Consider the following 7519-nt stretch of genomic DNA (forward strand, 5'->3'; position numbering starts at 1 on the left):
ACAAGTCGATCGTGACTCCTTTTTTATAATTTCTTTTTATATTTTTAATTTTAACGACCTTTTTTTAGCCGATTGTGACAAAAAAAAACTTAAAGGTCCATACAAATTGGATACCCCTGATATGAAATTAGAGAAGTACCAAAGTAAAAACTCTTATTCACTGTTGGTTGTGAAGTGAATGTGTAAATGTGTTAACATATTATAATATAATATTATGTGCATTTGCTTTTATAGGTAAGTCAAAACTTAAATTCAAATGTTTATTATGATTTCTCTGTAAAATAGGTATTAATATAATTTGTATAATTAACAAGTAATAAATATTCATCAAAATGTAGATATATTTATAAATATGTGCATAATGATTAATGAAATTACAGACCATTTGGCCGAATAATAAATAAAAATATGTAAATCAACCAAATAATAGTAGACAGTAGTAGGTATAATAAATTATACTCGCATTTCACTGCGTAAAAATCTCCATCGATAGGCTTCCCTGTATAATCCTACATAAAATATAAAAAACACGTCACACACACGTAATAAAGGGACACCCACAAAGAAGTACCTAGCTAACTAGGTGCAAAATAATTTTAGTGTCACTATAAGGCACCGAGGGATCGGGGCTTCGCTATAAATTTATAGAAAGTCTTTACACATCAACGATCAGTATGACGAGATATATTTAAAACATAATTACATGTTTACATTATTTCTAAGAAAATGTATTTTCTTTTTTATATTATGTGCGATATCAATCGCCGAAGAGCAAAGCAACATCGCTTAGGACTCAATTCAAACGTGTCCAATGTTTTTTTTTAATTTCTGTCTGAAAAATTCTCTATTTTCATACTTTTGTCGATAAATATTAATCAATCCTAAAGTATACGATTATAATGCTTTATGTATATACACCAATATATCGTAACAAGTAGCTCGAACCATGACAATACACCACAGGCAACGGTCAATATAATATACGGTTAATGAAAATATTAATAACAATATCATTAGTGAGTCCAAAACAAATGTATATTAATAGAAACGTGGTAAGTTCTTTCGTGACTGCAGTACTTACGTCACTACGTCAGTACTTAAGTGCGATAGTCGTACTTATACAGTAATAGGTATTTAGTATTTACTATTTTTGCCGTAATCATGGTTATTTATGAATTATAAATTAATCGTAAAGGAATTTTAATATTTTATAATTTACTCGACAAGTAAATTACTAAAAAATATTTTCTCAGTTGGTGCATTTCTCAAATCGAGCAATTACAATTTATAGTACCTATACCTAATATGACTTTCTCAAAATAAAAAATCCGAATCCGGAGTTGTTGCGTCAATAATATTGCAAATAAAAATTAATTCGAGTAATATATTTAAAAAAAAATAACGGCACTCGCGGCGCACTTGTTACAGCTAATTCAAAATAAACATTCGATAATTAACTCAAAAAACCAACGGTGTAATAAAATAAAAGAAGCCGAACTCGCGTACACGACTTGGATAAACTACACAAGACTTGACAACAATGAAATAAACGTCGTAATGAAAATTCCACGACCTTCCCGCACGTAATGAATAACGTTCATCATTGCAGCGAACGTGCTCGCGATTTATCGGCGACTAACTTTAGACCTAATCACTTATGTGTAATGGCCACAAACTAAGATTATATTAAACGGTATATCTTAGTTCATGGCAATAAAGATAGTTCCACAGTAAGACGGGGAGACAACTTATCTTAAAAATTTTTTCCAGCATAATATAAAAATACGAATAATCACAAATTCCTATACCTGTATAGGTAGTTGTATCAAAATATTATATACCTAGCTAAATTGTTTTATTTTTATCTTTTATTGACCAGTGTTTTCATATAATATTAAGACTGGGTAACTTTGATTGAAATATACAAGTTAGGTATAGTCATTTAGTTTTATTGGTATATAGGTACTCATACAATTCTTAAATATTACACGCTATTAAGTTGATACAGTGGCGGTTTTGGATGTATTTTTTTAGTGAGGCAACGAATATATTACTTCCCATCCCTTCATAACAAAAATTAAACTTATATTGAAATCGGTTTCATTAGGCTCTGTGACAATAGAAACAGTTTATGATTATCTATATCTATGTGTTGTTGTTTATCGTGCTGCAATTACAGCTGCGGGCTGACCATATTACCTACTCATCTATTTTTAGTACTCAGAGGCGATGAAAAGCGAGCCTCACGATGATTATTACGCACGCGCAATTTTGCTTATTTAATAGTCGCGTGCATTCGCGTACTTATGTGTGTGTGTGTGTGTGTAATTCATGTACACAAGTAACAATTCAGAGGCGACGTTACACGGTGCCTCTCCGACGTCATCGGAATATTGCCGCCGGCTGAAATATGAGGGTTTGTTTACGTAATAATTATTTCGTACATTTCTTATCGGTTTATCACTATTTTTTTATTATTATATATATTTTTATTTTTTTATTCTAAGAATTTTACAAACCATAATATATTAAAAATTTCTATTTCAGTCCTTAGTCTTAAATATAATGATTCAGTTGTTAAGTCTTCATATTCAAATAACCATATTTAATGCATAGAAAAAGTTCACAATCGTTTTCTTCATTTCATAATTTTTAAAAGTAGTATTGTACCTCAATCTTATTATTAACCATTTTTAGGTACATACACATAGTCAGAGTTTATAATCTAATAATAAGAAATTAAGAAGTGATCTAAAATTGTTATTTAAACTTCTAAACTGAAAACACCGTCAAAATCCGTTCATTCGTTTCGAAGCCTTTTTTAGACAAACGAACAACCAAATATATTTGTGCGTGTTGTACGCAATATTAAATTTAATATGTATGTTTATAAACCACAGTGTACCTATATAAAATTTTAATACTTTTCATTTGTGATACGCAAAATACACCAAAGAAAAATAAAATCAGTTTTTAGTTATAAAAAAATCAATTGTGTCAAAAGCTGCAGTAACCCTGTCGGTTACTATTTTATTTTTTGTAACCATTGGGCAATAGAAACCATATATTATAAATAAAATGTACAGGTTGACTATTTAATCGAAAACACTCATTATTTTAAAATCTATTAATGTTTTTGAAAATATGTTTTTTCGTATAATGTACAGTCAAAATAAAACAACATTATTTTGTAAGATTTTACTTTTTTGAACGACAACATATATTTTTAATTCATATTCTAAAGCAGAATATTTTTAGAGTATTTAGAAACAAAAATCGAAATTTGGACGAATAGTTTATAAGTTATAACTTTATAAGTAGGTATCTATTTAAAGTTTAGGTAGGTAACTGAAATAGAGTGGTACGAGAATACTTAACAGTTCGCAAAATGCATCGATCTACCACTGATCACCTAAACTTTAAATATTTACAAATTATAAATCATAAGCTACTTACTCGTCAGAATTTCGATTTTATAATATATCTAAATACTCTAAAAATATTTGCTAAAGAATATGAATTTAAAAATGAATGATATTGTCATTCAAAAAAGTAAAACTTACAAACTTAAAATTATAATATATATAGATTATAATGTTGTTTTATTTTGACAATTATTTAAGAAAGATATTAAGTGAGTATTTCGTTATAAAATAATCATCAATTTTTCCATCAGAAACCACCCCAAAAATTTAAAATTAAAGCATTATTTCGACTAGTTATGCTGTACACAAACACAAAAAAAAAACATACATCATTGTAAAATCAATACATTCATAATATCACTTCGAAAAATAATAATATCACTTTTGAATCTAAAACACAATATTATATACAAATATTTTACTATACGTCTATACACTAATATTATACTATATACACATATTATACTGTACACAATTATTATTATATTATAAATTTTTTTCTTAATCATTTTTTTATTTTATAGTTTTTTTATTTTTTTTTTTTTATTGAATAGTATATGCCTAAACTAATACGGTCTTCTGTTACTATAGCATACTAATCATAAATGTTTAATATAATTAAAAAATATATATTAAATAAGAAGATAATAGGACTTAAACATATTTAACCTTAAATTAAAAAATATTACTTTGTGTAAGTTGTTAATTATAATTATACCTATATATAATTAAAAATTTAAAAAATGTATGGCTGCGAGTAAAATACAACCAATGGCTCACTTAAAATCTAATAACATGTTAATTCAATAATGTAGTAAGATTATAATATATATACCAATAAAAAAAAAATATTATATACAAAGTTTTATTCTTACAATTCATCATGGTCTTCATCAGTTGTGGATACGTCAAATTCTTCATTTTCGTTTTCATTCTCTTCGTCATTAGATTTTGTTGTTCTTTCTTTTTTCACTTCTTCGTCAAGTGCATTCTTCATACTCTTCTCACCTTCCTAGAAAAATGAATGTTTTAAAATGATATTCAATATTTAAAATATAAATTATATACTTACGTAATATCTTAGTCTCCAAATGGTCTCTGCCTTTTCTTTAGCTAAAACAATATTGTCTATGATCAAAATATTTTCGAAGATAGTACCAGATTTTACTTGCCACAAGTCAAAACCAATAGCACAAATTTCTTTTCTTACGTATAATTTATCGTCTTCTTTGTATTCAGGATTATTAATTTCTGGATGTATCCATACTCCCCTTTAAACATCATAAATAATTTATATTATAATTTATTGAATTAAAAACCTTTTTAAAGTATTTTTAGTTATAAAAAAATAAAATGTAATTTAAATTTATTTATACCTTGTAATTTAGATTATCAATCTGTTTTGGTTTTCATTCACCCTTGAAATCTGGATTATTAATCATTGCTGGTTCTCATTCACCATCCATTCATTGTCCCAATCTTTTAGTTTAGAGGCAGCTGGGTCAGGAATGAGTTTTGGCTTATCCCAATCTTCTGGTTTATCAATTTTCAGCAAATTTATGTGTTACCTACATTATAGAAAGTTATCATCATGTCCTTAAAAAATATTTCAAAAATTAAGCAATAATGTATAAAACAACATTAAATTTCAATATCTGTTACACCTACTTATTATGCTACATACCCACTTGAATAATTTTGATCATCAATCTATGAGCCATTTTAAATATACAGCATAAGTTTGGATCTAAAAGGTTCTATGTGTATATTTTGTAAATCACTTTGTCATATATTTTTATTTTTTAATTGGCTATACATTTTACGATGATTTTTTTTAACTAGTTATAAAAATTCATACCTTAAAAATCAAAGAAGTTATTCAATGCAAAAGAGTTATGCACAATTTCAAACTATAAAGAAAATTGTATTAAATTTATTTAATGTTTGAACAAAAGTGTACTACCATAGGTATATAATACATATTATAGTTATTACAAATGTATATTATACTATATTTGTGATGGTACTATCCTAGTCAAAAACAATTGGTTAAATGCAGTTTAGTGCCTCCTCGCCGTTTTTATTTTTTTAAACATTAGTAAGTCCAAGCAACAAAATTGTACTATCGTTCTTAATTTTTCGAGTTCAACAAGATTCGATGAAAAAAATCAAATTGGTGAGGGGGCACTAAACTGCATTATTTTGTTTCAAACAATTTTACCAGAACCAAAAAGTTTCATGTGTAATTTAATGTTTAATTTTTTAACCTAACCTAATCTTACAATAATTTGTATAATTATTGTGAATTTACAATACGTTGCGGAGCGTATTATTATTAAGTTTATTTCTATTAAATAATATTAATTTTTTAATGTTTATAATAATAAAATGTTGTTAATATTATTACGACGCATAGTGACTGTATTTTACATTAGCTACAACTCATTGTTAACTCAAAATCACGTTTTAATAATATTTATCACCAATTTTTTTTTTATTAATGAGATTTGAATATAAAAATTGTTATAGGTTAACACTTAAATTAACATAAATAACATTGTAAACTGACAAAGTAAGACATAGATAAGCAAAACTCGCGTTACTGAATTTTTAAACCAGACTGTAGTATAAAGTTAAGTAGTATGAGAAAGGATCTTACACTAAAAGGACTTAAACATATTTTAGCCGCTAGTGGTAAAATTATTCTGGCAAAATTGTTATTTGTATCTGATAACAAAACACCGGTTTGTATATTTTTTTATATCAGTTTTTATTCAAAACTAATTACAACTTAGATTTTTACTCTATCAAAAAAGATTTATGTGAAGTATGTGAAGAATTTAAAAATTTAAAAACAGTCTATGTATGATAATTATTTTATTAAAAAACAAAACATAAGAAATGAAAGAGAAAAAGATAGAAACAATAAAATACCAACAACTGCTGTAGGAAATTTGTTTTGACTTTGAAAATGTTCTACCTCTTCCTAAATGTAGTATTGGCTCAGCTTTGCATAAACGCAAATTAAACATGCATAATAATAGTATTTTTATAAATGATGTCTCATACTCAATATTGTGCATTATAACACTAGGTCATTGTTTGGCATTTTGGAAACTATATGATTACTGGCTAGTGCAAGACTAAACGTTTTTGAAACAATTTTTGAACAAAATCTTACTTTAACAAACATTGTTACATAGTCTTATAGCTGTATCCCTCAAAATAGGAATTATATTATGACTTCAGTCATAATATTATGTTTTTTATTAATCAAGAATCCAATTATTGAAAGTACCAATATAAAATTTTCGATATCTGGGCATTCAGGGGTACAAGTTGTTGACAAATGACAATGCACATTTTCAAATTTAAAAATATTTTAAAGATATTGACATTTAAAAAGCATAACTATTAAATAATGAATTTTGTTTTTTTAAGTTTTAAGTACCCTAACATATTCTATCATATTACAAATTAAATTGTACTAAATCATCAATAGGTATTTATTCCAAATTGAAATGTTGTTAAATAAATTAAATGTTTAAAAGTTCACTCTTCATTTATTTTATGCCTTGCTAATTACAAATTATTATAAATTATTAGTGTACTATCTGAATTTACTTTTTCGTAATATTTTGTTGTACGAATTAAATTGTTCTGTTTTATTTTTTTTTCGTTTACAATAAAATGTAAAGTATATTGTGAGGCAAAACGAAATTGAAATAATATAATATATATTATAATCATATTATTAAACTTTTTGAAATTTTACATATTTTACCATTTTATAATTAGGTATACATGTTTTGATGTTCTAAATTAAACATGAGATAAAGTAAGTTTGATAATTGTGAAGTATTCATGTTCCAGACTGTGTTTTCTGCGTGAATCAATAAAGGATACTTAGTTTTTTTTAATTTCACAATATAAATTACAGTAAATTTTTATTCAATTATAATTATAAATATTGATTTTTTAATATATCTAGATGCTTTTTCCAAAATAATTGGTATTGTGTATCAAAGATATCCAAAGAGAAATAATTAGTAAGCTCAGCTCTATAAAAACATCTACTAAAACGGTACCTATGT

Source organism: Aphis gossypii, chromosome X (genome assembly GCF_020184175.1).
Source record: "Aphis gossypii isolate Hap1 chromosome X, ASM2018417v2, whole genome shotgun sequence".
In the NCBI taxonomy this organism is placed as follows: Eukaryota; Metazoa; Arthropoda; class Insecta; order Hemiptera; family Aphididae; genus Aphis; species Aphis gossypii.